We start from the raw sequence: 23,856 nt of genomic DNA, 5'->3' as shown, positions 1-23,856 counted from the left end.
TTAAAAGACTGCAAAAATGGATGCATGGTGGGGGATAGTGTTATAAATCATCTGATGTATGCTGATGACTTAGTCGTCCTGTCTCCGGCCTACAACAATTGCTTAGTGTTTGCTCACAGTATGATATGCATGACATCAAATTTAACTCTAAGAAGAGTTTTTTCAATATTGCAAAAACCAAGGAGGATCAGGGGCAAGTTTTTCCTTCCTTCTTCATGGCAAACCAAGTACTATTAAAGGTCCTGTGACATGAAAATGTCACTTTAGGAGGTTTTTTTAATATTTACATGTGTTCTCCCAGCCTGCTTATGGTCCCCCAGTAGCTATAAATGGTGAGAGGTGTAAACCGAGCCTTGGGTATCCTTCTCTGCCTTTAAGAAGATAAAATTTCAGATTGGCCAATCTGGAATCTTGCTCCTCCAGAGGTCTTAAGAGGCAAGGTTACATCTCCTTTGTCTGTACCTTACCCGTCCAGAGAATTTGGCGAGGGTAAGCTCACAGACAGTCTGGACTTGCATTAGCTGTTAAGGTTTACTTACAATAATTAGCCTGTGCCTATGTTATCTCCTAACATATACCTAAGCTCTCCGTCTGTGCCGATTGGGAATTATTGAGATTTCTCTTTGCATAGCTACCAGAAGACTTACAACTTTCAGACAGGTTGCTCACGTCACAACTTCGTCGTCAAACTCATTTGGAGGCTGCGCAGTAACGCCCAGCCGTCACCAGAAAAGTGCTGCTAATATCCTCCACTGTTCTCCGCCCAGAGCAACGGGATATATTGGTCCATTTGTTTAACTGTCTATGATTCTATGTCATGTAGTAAGTAAACGCCTTCTCTGCGTTTTGGGTTCATGTTTAGTATCCACGTTGTGCAATAAAATGGTACATTTAACAACAGTGCTGTGCATAGCCAATGCTGCTGGTTCTGCCGGTGGAAACCTTTTAGCCTCAATAGGTTAAAATCAACAGGTTTTTGTCTATATTGTTGTGGACAAACCTTTTAGACTGAGCTTTGCTGGTTGAGCATGTTGCATACTGTACTCCTATTGCTCTTGTAGTTCAGTATATGTTAAAGTTGAAATTGTAGATGTTTTTTTTTTTCTCCATTTTGTACTTTTTGCTACTTCTACATCTTTTTGAAAATGGCCCACTCACTTTTGTACTGGCCAACCCACTGGGCCACGATTGGATTTCACAAGTCCGAATTGTTAAATTGTTACAATGTATTTGAAAATCTTCCTTTAAAATAACCTTTTACTATACGTTTATTTAGTATGTTTGTTTTGTCCACATGTGCTCGTGCTGTGTTCCCCAAGTAGTAGGCCAGCTCTCAGCTGCTACAATGAGTTTCTTTTACTGTCAAACTCCGTCTATGCCTCTAGAGGGCAGTAGCAAAGATTGTAGAGCAAATGTGATACCTATACACTGAAATATACATTACTGAGCAAGCCTAGTGACGAGTCCATAGTAACGAGTTAATGTGTTGAATTTGTTATTACCCTTAGTGCTTTGTTGAATGGTCTCACTTTTTTATTGTTTTATTTTATGTGGATACTAGTTTACTAGAAGAGTAACTTAGTATTTGAAGTAATGCAGTAATGCAGGAAGGGTGTGTTTCCACAACAATGTTAGTGAGTATATCTACTGAAATGGCCACCATGACAGTGGAGTGTGATGCACAAGATGAAAAAGCAGAAGTTAATTTATGTAGGTCATGACTGTATTAAAAACAATCAGGGTCTGAACATCTTTGCTGCGTGCAAACCAGAACAGAAGGCATTAATAAGATCGTGGGAGAGGATCATGCCTGTTTCCCAAATCATCATGGAGGGTCATGGAAAATGAATTGCTGGTAAAGGTCTGTGTCTGATATGACTGAAGATCCCAATGTTCTCTGGTGGACACTTAAAGTTCCCATGACATAGTTCCCTTTGGATGCTTTTATATAGACCTCAGTGGTCCCCTAATACTGTATCTAAAGTCTCTTTTTTTCTAGACCTTAGTGGTCCCCTAATACTGTATCTGAAGTCTCTTTTTTTCTAGACCTTAGTGGTCCCCTAATACTGTATCTGAAGTCACTTTCCCAAAATTCAGCCTTGGTGCAGAATTACAGCCACTAGAGCCAGTCCAGCAATGAGCTTTCCTGAATGTGCCACTTCTGAGTCTGTAGCTATTGAGGAGAGGGGGCGGGGGGGGGGGGGGGGGGGGGGGGGGGGGGGGGGGGGGGGGGGGGGGGGGGGGGGGGGGGGGGGGGGGGGGGGGCAAAGTGGAAGCCTGAAAGCCATGATGTCTCTCTCTCAAGGGCGGGCCAAATTCTCTGGGCGGGCAAAGCAGAGAAAGGGGAGGTAACCTTGCCTCTTACGACCTCATAAGGAGCAAGAATCCAGATTGGCCCATCTGAGCTTTTATTTTCTCAAAGTCAGAGCAGGATACCCAGGGCTCGGTATACACTTATCGCCATTTCTAGCCACTGGGGGACCATAAGCAGGCTGGGAGAACACATATTAATGTTTAAAAACCTCATAAAGTGAAACGTTCATGCCATGGGACCTTTAAATAAGTAACGAACAGTCCCTAGTTAAGACTATCAGCTCCAGCAAAACTCTCTCTGTATTTCTCAGTATGACCATGTTCACAAGATTGGGTCGTCTGACATTCCCGTGCAGAAGCTTGCGTGTAGATTTACATCTTCTGAAGAGTCCATCATGTTTTAAAATTGTTGTAAAGATGGTTTTTTTTTTTTTGTATCATGTGGTCGTGCTGACAGTTTTGTTGAATTCTTATTACTTATTACTCTAAAATGGCTTTAACTGACCCCACCAAGAGTGACACAAGGTACACTTCTTGCTTTTGGAAACATTGGAACAAATGCTTTTAATCACTTTGATCTTGTGAAATACAATTCACATAACTTCTTTTGTTGTGTCTGTGTTGTTTTGTTTATACTGATATGGACCTGTGTGTCTAAAATAAAGTTAAATTGAAATAAGAAAAACACAAGTATTTTTACCAATAGTTTAGAAATCAAACTCTGGCAGAGGACTGCTAATTTGTATTTTGTAAACTCTGCAATAACTAAATTTAAATAATGGTGCTAGATAATGATGACAAAGTAAGATATGCTGGTAGAAGCAGTTTATTACAGCACTACGGCATCATTGTCACATGTGAAATGTAACTAAATTGTTAATGGGAATCAGAGATTGTCAAACCTGAATGCAGAGACAGCCGGGCAAAAGTAAGCTTTGAGGATTAATACAATAATCCATACAAACAAAAGGTGTGAAAAAGGAAACAAAACTAATCCAATGTAGTGGAAGTAAAAAAACAGGAATCACAAGAAAAAGGCAGACTAGACAAGACACTAGACGTCACACACACACACACACACACACACACCATTACAGAAATAATGACCTGACACAAGACAATAGGAGACTTAATACAAGATGTAACAAGGTGAAACAAGGGACAGGTGACACGAAGGCTCAAGAACAGGTGAAACACATCAGGGTGGGGCAGACATTTACAAAGGCAAGGGAAGCATGCACGCAACCATAGCATACATCTAACCAAATGCAACATCACTAATCACTTCACTGAAACATTATAAAGTCAGCCAGTAACATTACTGTGTTATGAAATGCAGGCACGATTACTGTGTGGACACGTTTTTTTATTTTATGTGCATCAAGCTAAAAAAAAGAAAAAAACTCACAGAGACCAACGTTAAAGTCCCAGCAGCAGGGACATTGTTAGGCCTATTTTAGGAGGGCTGAAGCTACCCCAAAATGCTCCTAAGCACCCATTAATGACACTAAGAACAATTTGATTCATCAAGAACTGTTTCCTCATTCATAAAGACCCAACAAATGATATATATCCGGCTAAAAAAGTCTGAAGTTGAACAGAAGAACAAAGAGTAGTTGTGCTATCAAGATTGCGTTGGTGTGAACCAGCAGCTTTCAGAGCGTTGCAGACCGGAGCGTTGCAAGCAACTGGATGGTTCATCTCGTCTTGTTGCTACTCTTTGGTCTGAACTTGCTATGCACCCCCCCACCCACGCGCCGACACACACGCTAATGGTGAAAGGAAGATTGATTACACAAAGTGATACAGAGTAAAATGGTAAGTTGTTTTTAATTACCTGCTTATCAATTGCTACATTTCTGGAGGTAAAGGAAAGGGGACATTTTGGATTGTTACGGAATACTATATTCTAGCTAGAGTGAACGAGCAAAATACAAGACAATTGTGAACTTAGCAAGCCAATCACAACTCTTTATTCTTTGCCAATAATATAGCTTATTTCTAGTAAGCCTGTTCTAAATCATTATCAATCCCCATAGAATGTTGCTGTCACTGAAAGCTAAATGCCATAGGGTCCCTGTTAATGCTATTGTACCGTTGTATCCTTCAATTCATTGAGAAGATGCGATGGATATTGGAAGGTGTTCCAGCAGAGACAAAGAGAAGCAGGAGATCGGCGGGGCATTTGAGTCTGAGGGAGCCGGTGTGATGGAGGTCAGTAGTAGTCTACAGGTCTGAGGATTGTTTTGTTTCTTCTAACAATAAGCATTTGTTGGCAGGTCAAGGAAATATCCATAAGCTAGCTATATTCTAACCAATTTAACTTTCTGCATTCACTGACTGTGATAACTTAAATGAATATGTAGATGTTACCTAAATGCGCTAAGCTAAAGATGAGCACATGCCAACTGATACACATGTGAAAATAAAATGAAAGCAATCCTACATACAGTACATATATACTGTATACTGTACACTAATAATTACTCCAAATATTTCATTCTTTCCGCCATCAGGTAAGTGTATTTACACAGTAGCCACTTTAAACAGGATCCGGATCAATAGCTCAAATGATAAAGTATGCAGTGATGCCTTTCTTTCTTCTTTTTCTTTCTTTAGATATAGTATACTATTACTTACACTTACACTGACAATAGCATCGCATTTATGTAATTGCTGACAGAAGAACTCGTCAGGAGCAAAGTCTGGCCTAAGGAAATTCCCTCTGTAGTTTTGATGTGTCTAAAAGCTAACGTTACAGTAACTTTTGTTGAAGAGTAGAAGTGGAAGAAGAGGATGTGTCTGTCACTTTTTACTTGTTAACATCTTGTTTGTAGACTGTTTTTAGACATAAGTGTAGACCTAACATAGTAACAAAGATTTTGCAAACGCAAGTTACAAATACCCTGGGGGCTAAGCACCCCCTGTCTTTTGATCCTAGTGATGTCCCTGCGGAGCAGGGGTGCCTTCTGCAAATGAAAATGGACAGAATGGACATAATAGACAGAATGGACAAGTCCAGTTCCTTTCCTCTCAATTAGTGTCATCCAATGAAGACAAATGTTGGGATCTCTGTTATCCAGTGTTGGTTCTTGCCTTGTCATATTTCAGCTTAGCTGAACAGGTGATTATTGTGTTTGAATATTTACATTCTTCATCATTTTCCTGTGTGTGATCTTTACATATTCACATCACCAGATGTTTGGTTTCTTGTTATGGTCCTCTACCACAGCTTTTCTTATATATTCTATTTAAAGATTTCTTCCTGCATGACCTTTTATGTCTTTGATGGTTATATCCCCCCCCAACACACAGACACACACACACACACACACACACACACACACGCACCTTAGCTGATAAGAACAAATCCCTGTGTGAGTCTGCTGCATGTGAAGCTCACTGGAAAGCTCTGAATTGATGAAAACGTGATGTTTTTAGTTTTTTTAATCTCACAAAATTGAATGCATTTCTTGTAAAAAACGGCAGTCATTTGGGAGAAATTGACTGCATGGTGCAGTTGTTGGATGAATGCAAGAAATACTAATGTGTTCCTTTATTTCGACAATGAAGGAGTATACTCACCATTTTAATAATACTTTAATTTGAAAAATAGAATATCAAAGAAGTATCAAGCAGTTTCTAATGTTGTAATCCAACGAAATATTCCAACTCTAGGATTCAGTGTATTCTGATTTTGACTAAGAGCCTGTGTGCGCTTTGGCTTACCTGCAGCTTTCATCAGGATCCACATCTATGTATTCCAATGGGACAGCAACAAAGCAGTATCTTTACACAGAAATTACCATAGAGACTGTATTACGACCTTGTTGCAGAGAGTTTTGTTTTCCATATGTGGCACCTTATCCATAATTTGGGTTGATTTCTTCCTCACAATAACACAAGGTGAATGGAAAACAAGCAGCTTTCTTGGTACACAGTAAACATTAATTTGAGACACCACTATGAAAAATGTGAAAAATGTTTACTTTGCCAGACTAGAATAATGACCCTTATTGTACGTCCGTACTGGGATGTTTGTGTAATTCATTTAATCAGCGCCTGCTTGTTCTTTTCTTCAAGCCATTACAGAGGATTACAGATTACCTTTACCAGCTGTAAACTGTGATGTCATTTAGCATTCAATGCATTTAAATGAAGCCATTCAACCATGGCCGACCTGTTCGAAATAGTAGCTGTTTATAATAGGGGAGATATTCTCTATTCATGAAGTTGCTCTTTATTGATTGTTGCAGCCTGCAGTGTTCCAGCAGCAGAGCCCAATACGAGGCTGAGGGAAGACCAGAGGTGGCTCTATTAAGTCCCAAAGTCATGCTCGCTGGAAGAGGAGAGTTCAGTTTAATTAGGGAAGCTTAATGTCGCTTTTTATGAGACCTGGAGGGGCTGCTCTCCTCCTCCTCCTGCATATTCATGATTCCTGTTGTTCGAAGGACCAAAAAAGAACATCAGGATCATAGCTCTGGGAGTTTGGTTGTAGAAGCCGGTCCTTGCACATAAGCTGTTTAAAACACAAAAGGTACAATGCCAAGACATCTAAGCCCACTCTACTTTATACTGCACTGTGCATATAGATCTAATTATTTACTAATTGCTTATTGCTATCATTACAATAGCCTTGCCTTACAAAAGAGATGTTCAGGAGAACACACAGTGATGGATACTGTACATTTTTACTGGTCCATTTTCGGTTGCATGCCACATTTAATTGGAATAACTTTTAGTGTATATGTCAGTCCATAAAATTATTTTTTATACAGTAGTTGGGTACAGTAAAAAATAGTAATTGAGTAGATTTACTCAAGTAATGAACAAAAGTAGGCTTTTGAGGTAATTGTACAGTACCTTACTTAAGTATTTCATTTTATGCTGCTTTGAAGCTATTTTGTAGCTGTACAAAGTATTGTACTCTTTGCTCTACTACATTTGTCTGACAACTCTAGTGACTAGTTCATTCAAAATAGTAAGCTTCTAAAATGCAGCACATTGTTAGAGAACACATCAGGGAATAAATGCACGTAAAACAGTGTCTTGTCATCATGTCTATGGCTTTTTAGCAGTTCCACCAAAGAGACAACCAATCCAAACTTCTCAGATGGTTTCATTTAAATAATAGTTTGTGGACGGAAGAGGTCTTTTTCTTTTCTTTTTCCCAACAAACCTTCCCAAATTTCAACGCAGTCTTGAAATATGTGAAATAAAAACACAAATAAGCACAGCCACAGGGGCAGCTACCTCCAGCATTAATTCGTAAACGACACCTGAACAACCGCTGTTGTTTTCAAAACCGATGAATGTCAAATTAGCAGACTGATGGCACAATCGCATGAGGAGCTACTGTCACAACCTTATCCAAGGAATAGACAGTTTCCTTACCATAAGAGAAACCAGTCGATCTGGAGCTGAAGCCACAGGGGCTTGCCACATGTCAGGCAGATGACAGCCTGGTTGTGATTCTAATTGTTTTCAATGATTCTCTTGGAATTTAATCATCACACAAGTGCAAAGAGATGAGGGAATAAAATGCCTGCTTCTTTGCTGAGTTACCACTTTTGGAAAGTCAGGGTGCAGCTGAGGGACACAGACTGAGACTTGGGAAAATATTTGCACATCCAAAGTGGTTATCTAAGTGTACCAGAGTCGAGGTTACATGTCATAAATTAAGGAAACTTCAACACACCGTTGTTGCATAAACTCTACTTGAGCAGGCATGCAATGTTTTAGTGTTCCCGATAGAGCGCAAGGCCCGCAGCACTGAAACCTTAGCTTGAGAATAAAACAGTGCTTGAGTGAAGAACTTTTTGTGCATTGCCATGTACGATAGGCAACCAGAGTCTGCTTTGAATAATTTACATTGTCTCTATATCCTCTAGCTTGTTTTGCATATCAATAAAACATTAATAGATTGATATATTTAAAGCTTGATGTACTGTACAACTAGACATGACTGAAAGCATCAGTTCTTTCCCTCTCTCTTTTATCGTATAAAACATCATACTGTACATGTTTTATCTTTGTAGTCATAAGCTGCCTTTAAAACCTCATCGACGTTTTTTGAATAGTACAGCATACGTCTTACGCTGCTCCGCTTTCCTGTCAATTGCTTCGTATTTCTATTGAGAGGAAATGTAGTTCACAGGCTCACATGAGTCAAACAGAGTTGCTATCAAAGAGCCTTTTTTGCTCCCCATTCCGCCTCATCATCGCACAAAGAGAGAGGGCTTCACCCTGCAAGTTACTGTCTTTCCATCTTAGTGTGAAGGTTTTGTATGCACTCTGACATTTGGGCTTTTAACAAGAGGACAGTCTGCCCAGCACTCTGTCATTGCTCTTTTATTGTTTCACATGAAGTGGCAAAGTCCTTCACCAAACAGCATGAGGATTGCAGACAGTGCCTCCAGCTCCCTGAGGAGGTCATTACGACAGGGATGAGCGGTTCAGAAGCACTGGAAGACGGACAGCAGTGTGACAGCAGGGGAGGACAGGACACAATGAGGGGAAAAATATAAATTGGAATGTGCTGAGTTGAAATAGAAAGGAGAAACTTTTGACAGTTTGGGAGTCCCGCTTGTATCAGCAACATTCCAGTTGAACAAATATGAAAACAGTATCTCTGTGAATTTCCAAACCTATAAAAATGTAAATGGCGCAAGTATTTGTAAGTCAATTCATTTCTATTTAACCCTTGTTATTTTTGCTACACAGCCAATGTTCCCGGGTCTGGTGGACCCACCACATTATTAGTCTTTTAAATCAATACAGCCGTAACAATATATGTAGAAATACTTAACAGATGTTTACTTTAGCTCAATGATAACTACATCATTTAAGGTTTGTATTTGCCATTTATCCCTGTGAGATCACATTTATGATCACATGATCATTTATGTTCTTTGTGAAAAAACGAGGAAATTCAATTATAAAAAGGTATAAAAAAAAATTTAAAAATATAACCAAGACCGTGTAACATGTGCAATCCTTAAAATAAGTTATTTTTTATGTTCTTCACAGAAAATGAGCCAAGGCTAATGAGTTTGAGTTAAAAGAAATAATGAACAGCATAATTTTTTTATTTTAACAAACATTGAAAACGGGCCCCACAGACCCGAACACCATACATGTGTTAAATTATAAATCTGTAATATTTCTTGAGTGATTATGTGATTTACAGCATATCATACTTTTTACCAACCTAAGACGTGTTGCTGTGCAAAAGCGAGCATATCTAGTTTGGAAAAGACAAGAAATGATGCCAATTGCGCTTTGTTTGGAATGGATAAAAGCTGTTCTGGGTAGTTGGTGTTTATGGACATCACTGATGTTCTCTGAAAAGAGAGGTGCAGAACCACCATTACAGTATATAATTGGCAGTTTTGGCACACTTAAAAATAATGAAACAAACTTTATACATAATAATATACAATGATATGTTTGGTCCAGCTTTCTGTATGGCTGGTGTCTTATATATACTATGACAACTATAATAATGTATATTATTCATCAGCTGTTCATCGCAGCAAAGTAACATTGACAGTGAATGAAATATTCAAACCCACATTTTCCTATTTTTCAAGGTAGCACACCTCCGTTAGTTGAAATTGTGCAACTGTGTTGCTGTTCATTGTTTTATACACATTTTGCCAAACTTCAACCCGACATATGTGGCATTGTTGGAAACTTTGGGATTTTCACTTGAATTGGAAATGAAGCTCTGTGAGTTTGAAGAAGATTTGGCTGCACATCACGAGTCTGTGCTGACTTATCCACTGTGGGCAGCTGCTTGTCAAGGCGTGTTGAACAGTGTTCTGCGCAGATCAAATTATAATTCATGAAACAGACAGCAGCCTACACTCCCCACTTTCTCATAGCACACAATAGCATCCCCAGATTTCAAGATGTTAACAATGAGCTGAGAGGGAGTGATTTGAGAGCACCATTGTGTGCTTAAACATCATGGGGGAATATTTTTTGAACAGTGCACTAATGAAACAGCAATTACAGCATATGCAACTCCAGTTCCACATTGATCTTATTAATATTCATTTGAAACTGTCCTCACCATAAAAAACAAGAGCATAAGCCATTTATTGAATCAACTTTATGTTTTCCTATCATGCAAATTATTGTGCAAGTAATCCCTGTTGTTTTTTACATAAGAGATGGTTTACATAAGAGATGGATAAAGTGTGACACTGCAATTAGGCAGAAAAACCTCTAAGATATCTACAGTCAACAGCACTGTAAACACAGATTAAAACTTTTCAGTGGTCACTATTTATTTTTTGGTTTAAAAACATATTAAATTCTAACTCACAATAGTTTTTTGTAATAATCATCTTAAGCATGCAGTGCACAGATCATATTAAGCATAGATGACTAAGAATGTAAGTTTCTGTATGGGAGGGGCTGTGTCATTTCAACTGTTCAAGTGGTGTAAAGCCTCATTGGAAAGAAACATACTGTATGTGATGCACGGTTTCTGTCTTAGTCAGTGTGTTTCAATATTGTTCTGGTAATGTTTTGGGTGTGCATTTATGTTATCTTGGTTTGTTGTGTATGGTTGATTTAGCGTTGGTGTTTATCTACATCTATTGTTGCACCATAACCGAGTCCCGGGTGGGACTGATGGGGTCTGGGGCGGTGACTATGTTTTCACTGGTATATACATAGTTTGAAAAGAGTGCAAGATTGCATGCTGTTTAATATGCTGGAAAAATGTGAAACTACCTGATCCCAAATTGAAATAATAATTCAACTTTTGTACGTCGTCAAATACCTGAAATGTCATTCCTATCAGCTGCTAGTTAGCAAATTCTAGCATGCTAACAGGCTAAACTGACATGAAATACTGTATATTACAAACATTAAATTTGCTCTTACCATTGTCACTAGCTATGTTTCCAGCCACACGTTTTGATCCAAATTAAGTGATATCAAATGAAAAAAGCCTTATGGAAACAGTACAATTCTATGGAATTTCATATGGCCACTTACAGATGTCAATCCAATTGTTTGCATTTTTGTCTAGAGCACAATAAATATACCACATACATTAACATGAGAGTGCCCTCAAGAAAGAAAATAGGCAAAAAAGCTGAATGAACCACATTTTCATTCAATCTGAGATTAATTATTTTTATTTATAAGTGTACCATCTACCAAGGTAAACAGACACACCTGTACAGGTCAGAATTGGTGAAGACTGTCAACTGTGGTTGATTAATGATAATATGTGTATATTTAACATGAGTATGAATGAGTTGTCTTTGATTTTAAATGCATGTGGTACAGGCTGTAGGGTTTGTGACTTACTAATTAATCACCTAATGTTTGCAGATGATTTGGTCATCTTCAGCCCATATAGTGTGTGTGTCCAACAGCTTCAGAGAGCATGTACACAGTATGGTGTTGATTTTGAAATAAAATACAATGCTATAAAGAGTAAGATCATGATTATCAGAAGTAGAGACGGGCAACCTTTCCTGACTTCTGTCTGTCTGGCACTGCAATTCTGGTGTGCAGTGAGATTACATATTTGGGCCATATTATTGCAAATGACCTGTCTGATGATAAGGATATCTATATATATAGGCAGCGTCGGAAGCTGTATGCTCATGCAAACACCCTGTGTTGTAAGTTTAGCTTGTGCTCTGTACCTGGGAAAATCTCACTCTTTGGAGCGTATTGTACACCTTTGTAAACAACCTACCTGTGTTGTTGTTATAAGCAAGTCAGCATTAGAAAACTCATCAGCATTACAGTGGCTTAACATTCAGTTCAATTCAATTTTATTTATAGTATCAATTCATAACAATAGATGTCTCAAGACACTTTACAGAGTAGGTCTAGACCATACTCCATAATTGACAAGGACCCAACAGTTCTAGTGGTTCCCTCCAAACAAGCAACAGTGTAACAGTGGTGAGGAAAACTCCCTTTTAGGAAGAAACCTGGGACAGAGCCAGACTCATGGTAGGTGGTGGCTGACGACCGGTTGGGGTTGAAATGAAGAGTGGCAATAACAGTCACAATTTATCTTAGTTTGTAGTAGTTCTTTGTAGTGTATAATGACAGCATGAGGCTGCTGCTGAGAGCTCCAAGAAGCTCCAGTGCAAGCCATATGTTTGTCAGCGTTGGGGTACCTACCTGCTCTGATGTTTTACGTAACCTGATGTATAGATTTCTGTGTAGGGTAGCCGAGTCAGAAAATTACAGAATCCCTGTTTTGGCTAACCCTGTACGCAGTTCTGTCAGATTCTCTTCCAGTCTGTGGAACCATTGGCAAACACTGAACACTGAACATTTTGGAAGGCTCTCTATTTTGTATTTTTGTGTTTGTGAATGTTCTCATTGTGATATGGATCCCCCTGGGTCTGAAATAAAGTTTATATATTACGACAATGGTTAACCTTTTCTCAGATCTCTGAAGGGGAAATCCAGACAGCTAGCTAGACTATCTGTCCAATCTGAGTTTTCTGTTGCACGACTAAAACAACTTTTAAACGCACACAAACAAGTTCCCTCTCGAGCCTACTTTGCAGCAGCACCGCGGCTTTTCTCCGGTGCTTTACATCGCCCAAGACGATTGTGATTGGTTGAAAGAAATGTCAATATACAGTACCAGAGCACGTTTTCCTCCCATGTCCAAATGCTTTGTGGAGTAGCCAGACTCACCTCCAGTGTGCTTTGGAGGAGGGTACACAGTTCTCTAATGAAATGGATGAAAAAATATGCATTGTGTCACCTTGTGACCATTGTGTGACCTGTGCTATGTTTTGTGTGACCTGTGCTATTGAGCCTGCCAATTAAGAAATGTTATTGTTAAGCAAAGGGTTATAGTTTTGAATTGACGTTTTTATTCTTTCTAATAGTTAAGTACTAGGAATATACTGAATTCAAAAGTAAAACTATACCATGGATAGCATTAGGGATTATGACGCCCAACAGTTTTTTTTAATGTAAATCAAATCTACAAGAATAAAATACAGTGTTTAATTTGAAATCCTCTATAGTGTTACATAGCAGCAACTTTAGTCTGTGTTAAAAAAGAAGATACACATAGTGTTACATTTTGACTATTGAGAGAGTCAAACTTCAACTCTATCACAGTGTTGAGCATTTACCACTTTTAAAAGTGTAGTTTTAACTCAAAATACTGTGGCCCTTTGAATTAACACGGCTGATTCTGCTGTGTACCTTTACCACAACAATGGCCGCAGGAACTAGGGGCGCGGAGGGTGTTGCAGCACCCCCTTGGCGAAAGGTAGACACACTGCAAACATACTTAAAAATGACATACATTTATTTCATTGAATTGATCAGTAAAACTAACCTAATCCATTTTATTACAATTAAATGTAATTAGATTTTAAAATTTGGTTGGGAAGAGTTGAACACACAATTTGATCAGAATGAATCTGCCAACTTTGCCAAGAGCGAGGCATGCTGTGTGCCTCTGACACTCATTTATGAGCAAAGATAGTTGTTCAATAGTGCATTTTGGATTTCTCCATAAATCAATCACAGGCTAAAAAGCCAAAGAGAGTCAGAAAACCCAGCAACTGTAACTGAAAGAAGTGGCAGCACATGTCACTCCCACAGCGACCTGGCTGGCAACCGAGGACGAGGCAGCTATCTTTTAATTGATTTAATTTAGTTCAGTGATATGTTTAATACCCTTTTGTTTTCTGGCTCAGTGTTTGAGCTTGCAGTAGACCTATTCTTTATGTTAGTCAAAGCTTTGTGACTGTAGCCTAGTTTTGGCCTGTCTTGGATTTTGGAATTTATTCTTGCTTTTGTTTATTTTTGCTTGTGGAGCATTGTGAGGGATGCAGGGGGTGTATGGTGGAGGACTTTGGCAAAAAATGTCAGACCACAACCACCATCTTCCCCTGGTAGTTTTAGTTGCTGAAACGTATAAGACCTTAACCATAGAGTTGACAGATCAGAAGAGCCCTTATATGTGTAGTTCTTGGAACCGGGAAATAGGACTGGCAAGCAATCTTTTTTGTTGTAGCTGTGAGAACTTGTCACCTTAATCATTTTTACAATTAGCTCACTGGTAGAAAAGGCAACCACAGGGAACATGTTTTATATGAATAATTATATTTGTCAAGGGTGTACATTGTGGAGGGGCACAACCATTGAAATAAAATGAATAGAAAGGCCGTTTCCATTCAATCAACATAGCAGAATGGTCTGAGTAGTAGTAATTTTTATGTGTACCATTGCTATGGTAACGTATAATCTTCCAATGAAAAGCCAACTTCCGGCAAGTGACGAAGTTGAGGTTTTGCAGTAACGGACAAACGAGCAGTGGAGTAGTAACTTTAGGAGGCACAGAGCCAGCCGCAAAATGAGTCTAATTAACTTCATGCTTCTTTCCACACAATGCACATTGCTATCGCCCCGAGTGACAGCTTTATTTTTATTTTTTTCTGTGAACGATGTGGCGACGGGGTAACATTAAGGCGGAGTTGGCAAGCTATTGTTAGCCAACTTACACCAGCTGGCTGGCTGGTTCCGCCGTGCTTTGCGGCATTGGTTACAGAGAATGACACTCTCAGCGAGCTGTGACAAAGTTGTCGACCTCACTGATGCGCATTGTCTCCATGACAAATGACAATAATTGCCATTTTGTTGTGTACCAATCAAATGACCACGGGAAACTGTTTAATGGAATATCCATCTACTTTATTTCTATGGGCTAGAATTTCAACAGTGCAAATAGGGCTGAAGGGTCAAAAACTAAATTACACAGAGAAATCCTCTAGGCCATAGCTTGCTTTGACTTCCTCTGACCAATGACATCATCGCGTCATCTAAAATGTGAGGTCAGACAGAAATTTGAAGTTTGAAGGCACTTCAGATATTAAATATTTATCTTTTAATCTCAAACTTGCTCCCTATCTTATTAGGCTTCGGGCAGCTTTCTCGGGGGAAGACTTTAGTTTGACCAGGGACACATTAATGCTTGGAATAGTCCTAATCTTCTCAAAACCAAGCACCAATATGCTGTTTAAACATACCAGACACTGCAGATTGCAGGTATAGCTGTGTGCGCTTACAGACTTAAAAAACGTATTAATGGATTGTATTTGTTTTGAAACACTTGGTCGACTCATTCAGATGTTTCATGAAAATAAGCTATATTTAACTAATCACTAATTAGTCTGTGCACAAATATGTATATGTTTTTTTCACGTGAGTACAATCAATATTCATTTATTTTGTGAGACTAAGGATTAAGTGGAAGGTAAATCTCCTGTAACACAATTTACCTACTTAATATGAATCTTAATAAAATGAATTTTTGATGGAATAATAACACTTTTCAGAAGCTCTGTATACAGGAATGCATGGTACACAATACAATTCTTAAATTTGCTTTGAACAAGTATGTATTATTTCAAATTTCCATTGAGTTAATGTTAAATACAGGATTTTTCTGTTTAGTTTATTTTGTCTTTTTTATAACTATGAGTATTTATCAGTTTTTAAGTCAACTTGTGTAAGTTCTGTCATTATAAGAACAGAAAAAGGCCTTGATTTATCTTGAAATACATCTTCACTCATCTCACACTACTGTTATTTACTCAACTTTTTCCTGCAAGCAGTTTTTTGTATCCATGGCTTGCCTGTTAGTAGTCAGCCATCAATGCCTTCACATTCTCTTGTTCAGATTAATATCCCACCTCAGGTCTCAGGCAAAGCTCTCTGTCTTGAATTGTTGCAAAATATATCTATGCCACTTCATTTTCAAATTTACTTCTATACCTTAGTTAAACAGCCAGGACCATGTTATGAACAACAGTCAACCTTGCACTGGGTGTGCACTTTTCATTTGATTTTAAGGTAATGTAGGTTTTAGGGCAGTACATGTTACGTCTCCCCATGACATCACACAGCACAGCGCGAAGGGCACCTCGGGCTGGCTCCTGGCATGTCCCGTCCAGAGGAAACAGCGGAGGGGACTGAGCCGTTACAGTCAGAGAAGCTGGGATAGCCCTGATGGAGGAGATCCGGCCAGCAACAGCTGTGTTACAGTGAGGAAAATAAGTATTTGAACACCCTGCTATTTTGCAAGTTCTCCCACTTAGAAATCATGGAGGGGTCTGAAATTGTCATCGTTGGTGCATGTCCACTGTGAGATATAATCAAAAAAAAAATCCAGAAATCACAATGTATGATTTTTTAAACTATTTATTTGTATGATACAGCTGCAAATAAGTATTTGAACACCTAAGAAAATCTATGTTAATATTTGGTACGGTAGCATTTGTTTGCAATTACAGAGGTCAAACGTTTTCTGTAGTTTTTTTACCAGGTTTGCACACACTGTAGAAGGGATTTTGGCCCACTCCTCCACACAGATCTTCTCTAGATCAGTCAGGTTTCTGGGCTGTCGCTGAGAAACACGGAGTTTGAGCTCCCTCCAAAGATTCTCTATTGGCTTTAGGTCTGGAGACTGGCTAAGCCAAGCCAGAACCCTGATATGCTTCTTACAGAGTTACTCCTTGGTTACCCTTGCTGTGTGCTTTGGGTCATTGTCATGTTGGAAGACCCAGCCTCAACCCATCTTCAATGCTCTAACTGAGGGAAAGGGGTTGTTTCCCAAAATCTTGCAACACATGGCCCCGGTCATCCTCTCCTTAATACAGTGCAGTCGCCCTGTCCCCTTTGCAGAAAAACACCCCCAAAGCATGATGCTACCACCCCCATGCTTCACAGTAGGGATGGTGTTCTAGGGATGGTACTCATCACTCTTCTTCCTCCAAACAGGGTTTGTGGAATTATGACCAAAAAGTTATATTTTGGTCTCATCTGACCACATGACTTTCTCCCATGAATCCTCTGGATCATCCAAATGGTCATTGGAAAACTTAAGACGGGCCATGACATGTGCTGGTTTAAGCAGGGGAACCTTCCGTGCCATGCATGATTTCAAACCATGACGTCTTAGTGTATTACCAACAGTAACCTTGGAAAATGTGGTCCCAGCTCTTTTCAGGTCATTGACCATTCTGAGGGAGATTGACAGTCATGTTTAGCTTCTTCCATTTTCTAATGATTGCTCCAACAGTGGACCTTTTTCACCAAGCTGCTTGGCAATTTCCCCGAAGCCCTTTCCAGCCTTGTGGAGGTGAACAATTTTGTCTCAAGTGTCTTCAGACAGCTCTTTGGTCTTGGCCATGTTAGTAGTTGGATTCTTACTGATTGTGTGTCTTTATGCAGCTAACGACCTCAAACAGGTGCTTATCTAATTTAGGATAATAAATGGAGTAGAGAAGGACATTTTGAAGGCAGACTAACAGGTCTTTGTGGGTCAGAATTCTAGCTGAAATACAGGTGTTCAAATACTTATTTGCAGCTGTATCATACAAATAAATAGTTAAAAAATCATACATTGTGATTTGTGGATTTTTTTTATTTTTAGATTATGTCTCTCACAGTGGACATGCACCTACGATGACAATGTCAGACCCCTCCATGATTTCTAATTGGGAGAACTTGCAAAATAGCAGGGTGTTAAAATACTTATTTTCCTCACTGTATGTCACTTCTTAGAAAACCCTTTTATACATACTTTTTGTTTATGCCACGGTTCATTTAGCGTGTTCCTCGCTTTTGGTTAATTTTTACATTTTATTACATTGTTTTCATTTTTCACTTGTATTTCACATTTTTACTACTTACTTATCGTGACAGAAATACACTGTTGTCTTATAACAAACTATCGATCTACATGTAAAGGGATGCCTTTCTTTCATGGACTTGAAAGAGTGTTCTCATGCTTGCCGCCCTGGCAACCTTTCATGGTTGTCAGATTAGGTCCTGGGTGCTTTGGCCTGCAGTTGCAGTAAATGGAATTGAATTGTGCTGCAGGGATTTGGTGAGAGGAGATTGCTCTGTGAGTGTAGAGCCACAGTCAGACTGCTTGATGCTGTTCTGCTTCCATTCGAACATTTCAAAACTGCTCAGAGATGGCAATGGTTTTCTGTGTATGAGAAGCCGATTCTTTTAATAGAGGTTAGATTTGACCCACAGGAAGACAGACGCAGATATGCTGCCATGTTTTCAACAGGAAATTACAGGGCTGTTGTTGACAGCTATTGTTAAAGAAAGCCCTTGCATAGATATACAAAAGCAATAATTAAATGTGAAAGTTGTCTTTGGGTGGGTTCTGCGTGTGTACATTTGTGTGTATGGAGGGCTCACGTTCTTTAATTTACAAAAAACTTTTGAAACTATTATTTGAAGTCAGAAAGCGACTAGTCAATATTGACAACCTTTAACTTCCAGGATTGTTCAGGTATCACCAAGACTTTCGCCTCATTTTGGACGGATGTCCTATACCTTCTGCTTTCTTTGTGTTGGCATCCTAAACTCTGGTGGATTTCTGAGGACTATGGTTAACTGCTCCTCAGATCTCTGCAGGGTAAATTCAGACAGCTAGCTAGACTATCTGTCCAATCTGAGTTTTCTGTTGCACAACTAAAACAACCTTTGAAAAGATTAGCTCCACCAAAACCTGTTCCTTGCCGAGGCTATTTTGCAGCTGCACTGTTGCTCTCTCGGGCGCCTAGCACCACCCAAGATGATTGTGATTGATTTAAAGAAATGCCAATAAACCAGAGAACGTTTTCCTCACATCCCGGGATGCTGTGTGGACTAGCCAGACCCTCCTCTGCAGCGCTGTGGAGGAAGGTCTGGCAATGTGACACTAGAGAGCAACTTTGGCTTTAACTTTGACTTTCAGTTCTGGGAAATAACTGCCTTTGCTGCGTTCGTGCCAAAAAATAATTTAATAAAACATAATGGATTTCTATCAATGGTGAATTCATTCGTCTTTCTTCCTTCCAACTGTTCATCAAAGTTGTTCATAGTGAAAGAGTGGACCCGTGGAAGACCTAACTGAACCGAGCAAAGAATATTTCATTAAAAAGAAATCTTAACAGGACAAGTACTGTTAAAAAAGGTCTGAGTGAATCTAATTTAGTTGACCATGGCATACACCCAAGTAGAGAAAGAAAAAACACACTAGGAGCAGCATTATGAGCCTTTAATTAAAAACCCGCTGCAGTCGAGAGGAGCAGAAATACATTCATTTTCTTGTACGTCACAGTTGACATTCGGTTTGCCTCAGAAAACGATAAGTATGATGCAAATGGTGACAACAGGTCTGCTCTTATCAACTCAGGTATTAGACATATTGAAAAGACACATCGACCTAGGACCTGCAACAATGGTAAGGACAACTACCTGTACGCCATCAGACTGAATAGGATTTGGAACTGGTCTCAATTAGGAAGCAAATGGATCAGTGAAAAAGTTTAATTTGTAGATCTTGGTCTTTGATGGAGATAATGCCTGAAGTGGAAAACACGTTCATTAGTTACTTCGAAATTCTCCGAAACCTTTAAATGATCAAAGATAGTCCCTTTACAATTTTAAAGACCTAAGATAAAAAAATAAGCTTAGCGTTTGTTCATGCAGGACACAGAAATCACACACCCGCTGATTCTCATCACACCAATCACAGCCATCAAGGCGGTCCTTTTAAATGTGACTCCCTCCTCATGACCCCCGCTACACTGATGCTGCTTCACTCACTCACTCAGTGCTGCTGCAGGCAATGCTTTGCCACCACCAACCTAGCCTCCACCTTTCTAGTTTAGAGTCCTAACATGACTCCAAGGTTAAAATGCACTTCAATGTCTTTCTTTTGGTTTACTAGTCTTTTACCTAGGAGGGTTTCTGCATTGTGCTCCCTGTTTTGGTTTTGCATGGTGCTTGGCTGGTAAAGGGAGCATTATCAAGAGCAGAGCGCCACTGTATTTCCAGTTGTTCTAATAAATGGTGTTCCTGACTCCACCAGGGTTAATATAATGTGTTTTCAGTACTGCATGGATATCAGACTTAGTTCATGCAAAAATATGCAATTTACGTATAGTGTGTTCTTTTGTATACAATCTCTTTCATTGGACAGTCACACCAAGTATTTAAGAACTGTTTTTGTTTATCAATTTGGGCAACTAGAGGGTAGAAAGCAAAAATTTATAAATACTCACTCTGCAAGATAAATACACCTATTGATTACGCACATTGCTGCAGATCCTGTTTCACCCTGTGTGTTTAGGTATCTGTTTTAGCTTCAGATTGATACATCTCACTTCTATACTCAGGGCTGCCAACTTTTCCCCAAACCTTGGAGTGAGATTTGGGGGGGCCAACCCATATTTTGCCGTGTACAAAGCAATTTCTTTGGGTCTTTATCCTTCAGGGTTTAAATTGTGATATGTTATATGTGGGGGGATCGGTATCTCCCTAGGGGGGTCTGGGGGTATGCCCCCCCAGGAAAGAAATTTGAAAAATAAACCATTAAATGGCACTTTCTGGAGAGTTTTTTTGCAAAAAAATGGAGAAATCAAGTCTTACATGACATGTGCAAAACTGTAGGGTTAAGAACCTTTGTGTTGTTGTAGTATCAACAGGTATTAAGGCATTTAGCATTTACATTATTTACATTATTAACGTCTTATGATATAAGAACTGACCCAGACAATGTGCCACACATAATGAGCCACATGGAGAGCCAGTAGCATATGTCAGCAACAGCTAAGAAGATTTGGGTCTGTGGTGAACAGGTCCAGGGGTCAGTAATGTTTGGCCCTCATCCTCTGTCCCCCACTTACTGTATTTACTTTTTGGGAAAATAAAGACTATTTGTTCATTTTATAAAACATCATATTAATTATTTACAGTTTCATTTAGAGATGCACCGAGGTTAGTGCCTATAAATAGGCTAGTGGCCCAACGTTGCAGTATAGTAGGCTATATATAGTATAGTATATATAGTTTTGTATACATAGTATAGTATAGCTCAGATGTGTTTCATCAGATTTTTGCTCATGTTTACAACTTTGTGCACATTCAAAATATAACTCCTCCCATCTCTGTTGTCCGAGATTTGGAGAGTTGTAATATAGTCTGCTGTGCATGTTATTGCTCCGCTGATATGGTGGATCTCATTCAGACCGTCTGACGGACACAGAGGCCCATTCGGGTCTCTGGTCTCTGACAGAGTTGAGAGGAGGTTGTACGCTGCTCATTATCGGAGGTCTGCACGGATGCAACGCGTCACTGCCCCCAGCAGAGCGAGTCCACTAACATGAACTGAAGTTGCTACATTAGCCGCGCTGCTCACCTCTATTTTCACAGAGAGAGTGGTCACGAAGCGACGGACGGTCTGTGATACTCAGAGCTCGTACCTGAAGCCAGGGAAATGCACATGGGATGGATCGTAAAAAAAGTGTTTTCAGTTTGCGACAATTCAAAACTTCCAGAGACAGGGAGCGCTCTTGAACCCCTCACAGTCTCTGAATGCACAACTAGTCGAAAGTGAGTGGCTCAACAGGTAGATCTACAGATAAACTCATCTTTCAGAAATTTGACCGACCGGGTTGACAGTTCAGCGTGAGAAATCGGGGGTGTGGCGTGTGAGCGTGTGAAACCAGTCAAATGCGTGTGTCTCACGGCCAATGCGTGAGAGTTGGCAGCCCTAACTATACTATCTTTGTTGGGAGTCGCACACGCGCAGTATCTAGGTAATATCACATCAGCTAGCTGTTTGTGTTTATAACTTCAGTCGTACCAGGCAGGATTAGCTGGGAGACTTCTAAAAGAGGGGCACTTGTGGAATACCTGCAGAACAGGGACATGGAAGTTGTTCTTTTGGAGATTATGGTGAACTTGTGTGTGTTGTAGCAGTGTTTTGCCATTGAGAATGAGCTAGCTTGCTAGCGCTGGCACCTCATCTTGGCTAGTGACATAGAAAGCCGTGCAGATGTTGAACAGCTCACCCGGATACTGAAGGCAGAGGACATTCAGGAACCGTATCTCACTCAAAACAGCATGGGCAGTTCTTTCTTCTTTTTTTTTCATAATATATATGGACACTTAAAAAAAACGTAATACTTTTTGGTTATTCAGGTTACCCGTAGAATTTGCCTGAGGGTGTATGGGAATAAAGATTAAAGTCCCTGATGTTTATAGATCTCTGGTGTGAGAACAGAGGGACCTTCTTGAAAAATCTCTGTTTGATCTGCACTTGCCTTTAATTCCATTCTGTAATTTCTCTATGCAGGCTGAAACCACAAATGACTAAAGGTCTTCTTTGTTGCACTTGTGTGGCATCCAATGGTATATTAGAATCAGGTCAGATTGATCTTCCTACTGTAGCACTCTTCAATTCATGAAGTAACTACATAGTACTCCAACTGCTTATCCATCATTTCACAGATGGAAGACAACAATGGACTTATGTTAGATCTCTAAAAATAATATCTACTACAAGCCCCAAATAAGTCAAGCACAATTTGTGCCAATGTGTTCCCCTGCTGTATACCTAAAACAGACAGAAGCCCAGTCTTGAGGCTTGTACCAGACTGTGATTTTGAAAGTAATTCCTCTATATCACACACATAATGGGCTAAGCCAACTTGAATGCAAACATGTTTGTCATGAGATATCTAAGTCGTCTACTGAAAAGTGTTTTGCTGAAGAAATATTTACTGCTGAAGTCATTCAACTTAAAACATGTGTATCTTGTCAACCCAAATGAAGAAACCTTTCAGTTTGCACTGCAAATTAAATATATGCTCTCTTAGCCTTATCACATTAAGTTCATAGTAGTATTTATTAAGGTGAATAGAGTCTTGCATTGCATGACCATCCTCCATCGCGGTGCTGCGAAGGAGTGTCTGGTGTTCAACAAAGCATTCCGGGACAGAAGAAAAACAATCTCAGGTTTATTGGCATTTCTTTAAATCAGTCACAATCATGCCGGACAGTGCCAGGGGAAGAAGCTAATTGTTTTAGTCGTGCAACAGAAACTCAGATAGTCTAGCTAGCTGTCTGGATTTACCCTGCAGAGATCTGAGGAGCAGTTAACCGTAGTCTTCAGAAATCCAGCGGAGTTTAACATTCCAACACAAATGAAGTGGAAGGTAACGGACATCCGGCCGAAAAGAGGAACATCCGCAAAATTTCCGGCAGCATCGGAGCAATCCCAGGAGTGGAATTTTGTGGATATAGTCTAAGGTGAATGTAGTATTTGCCCAAACTATCCAACAATTGCTCTTTTCAGTGCATATTTTCTGTGGCTTCAAAAACACAACAAACACATTAAACAGTCAATTTAATGTACTGTATAATCCAAAGAGAACATGGTGGCACATCACTGCAGTAAAGCATTACAGCAGCCCACCTGGCTTTACCAACCACATAACCTCAGGTTAGAAAATGATTGGTCCAAACAAGTGGAAGAAGCCTTGTGATGGAGCCATTCAATGATGAATCTTTCTCCAGGAAAAATGAGTGCATAATAGGTGCAAGGACTGGGTGACAAATGGGACAATAACAAGGATTATTTGTTTCCACACTTCCATTACGCTTGTACAATTTCAGTGAATACGGTTGGTCAAGTAATGTTCTTTGGTCAGTACCGATTGAATGGGTCTCTTA

General features: G+C 39.6%; 1 long non-coding RNA gene across 1 annotated transcript; it reads left to right on the top strand.

The window, feature by feature from the left end:
• The first annotated feature begins 537 nt into the window (after positions 1–537).
• Positions 538–23,439, top strand: LOC117953326. Its single transcript, XR_004658593.1, has 3 exons — positions 538–792; positions 21,181–21,188; positions 23,428–23,439. It is a non-coding gene; the product is annotated as an uncharacterized LOC117953326 (long non-coding RNA).
• Positions 23,440–23,856: the final 417 nt, after the last annotated feature.

This window comes from Etheostoma cragini, chromosome 11, assembly GCF_013103735.1.
Source record: "Etheostoma cragini isolate CJK2018 chromosome 11, CSU_Ecrag_1.0, whole genome shotgun sequence".
NCBI lineage: Eukaryota > Metazoa > Chordata > Actinopteri > Perciformes > Percidae > Etheostoma > Etheostoma cragini.
Note: the sequence above shows the minus strand (reverse complement) of the source record. Positions and strands in the feature narration are given on the sequence as shown.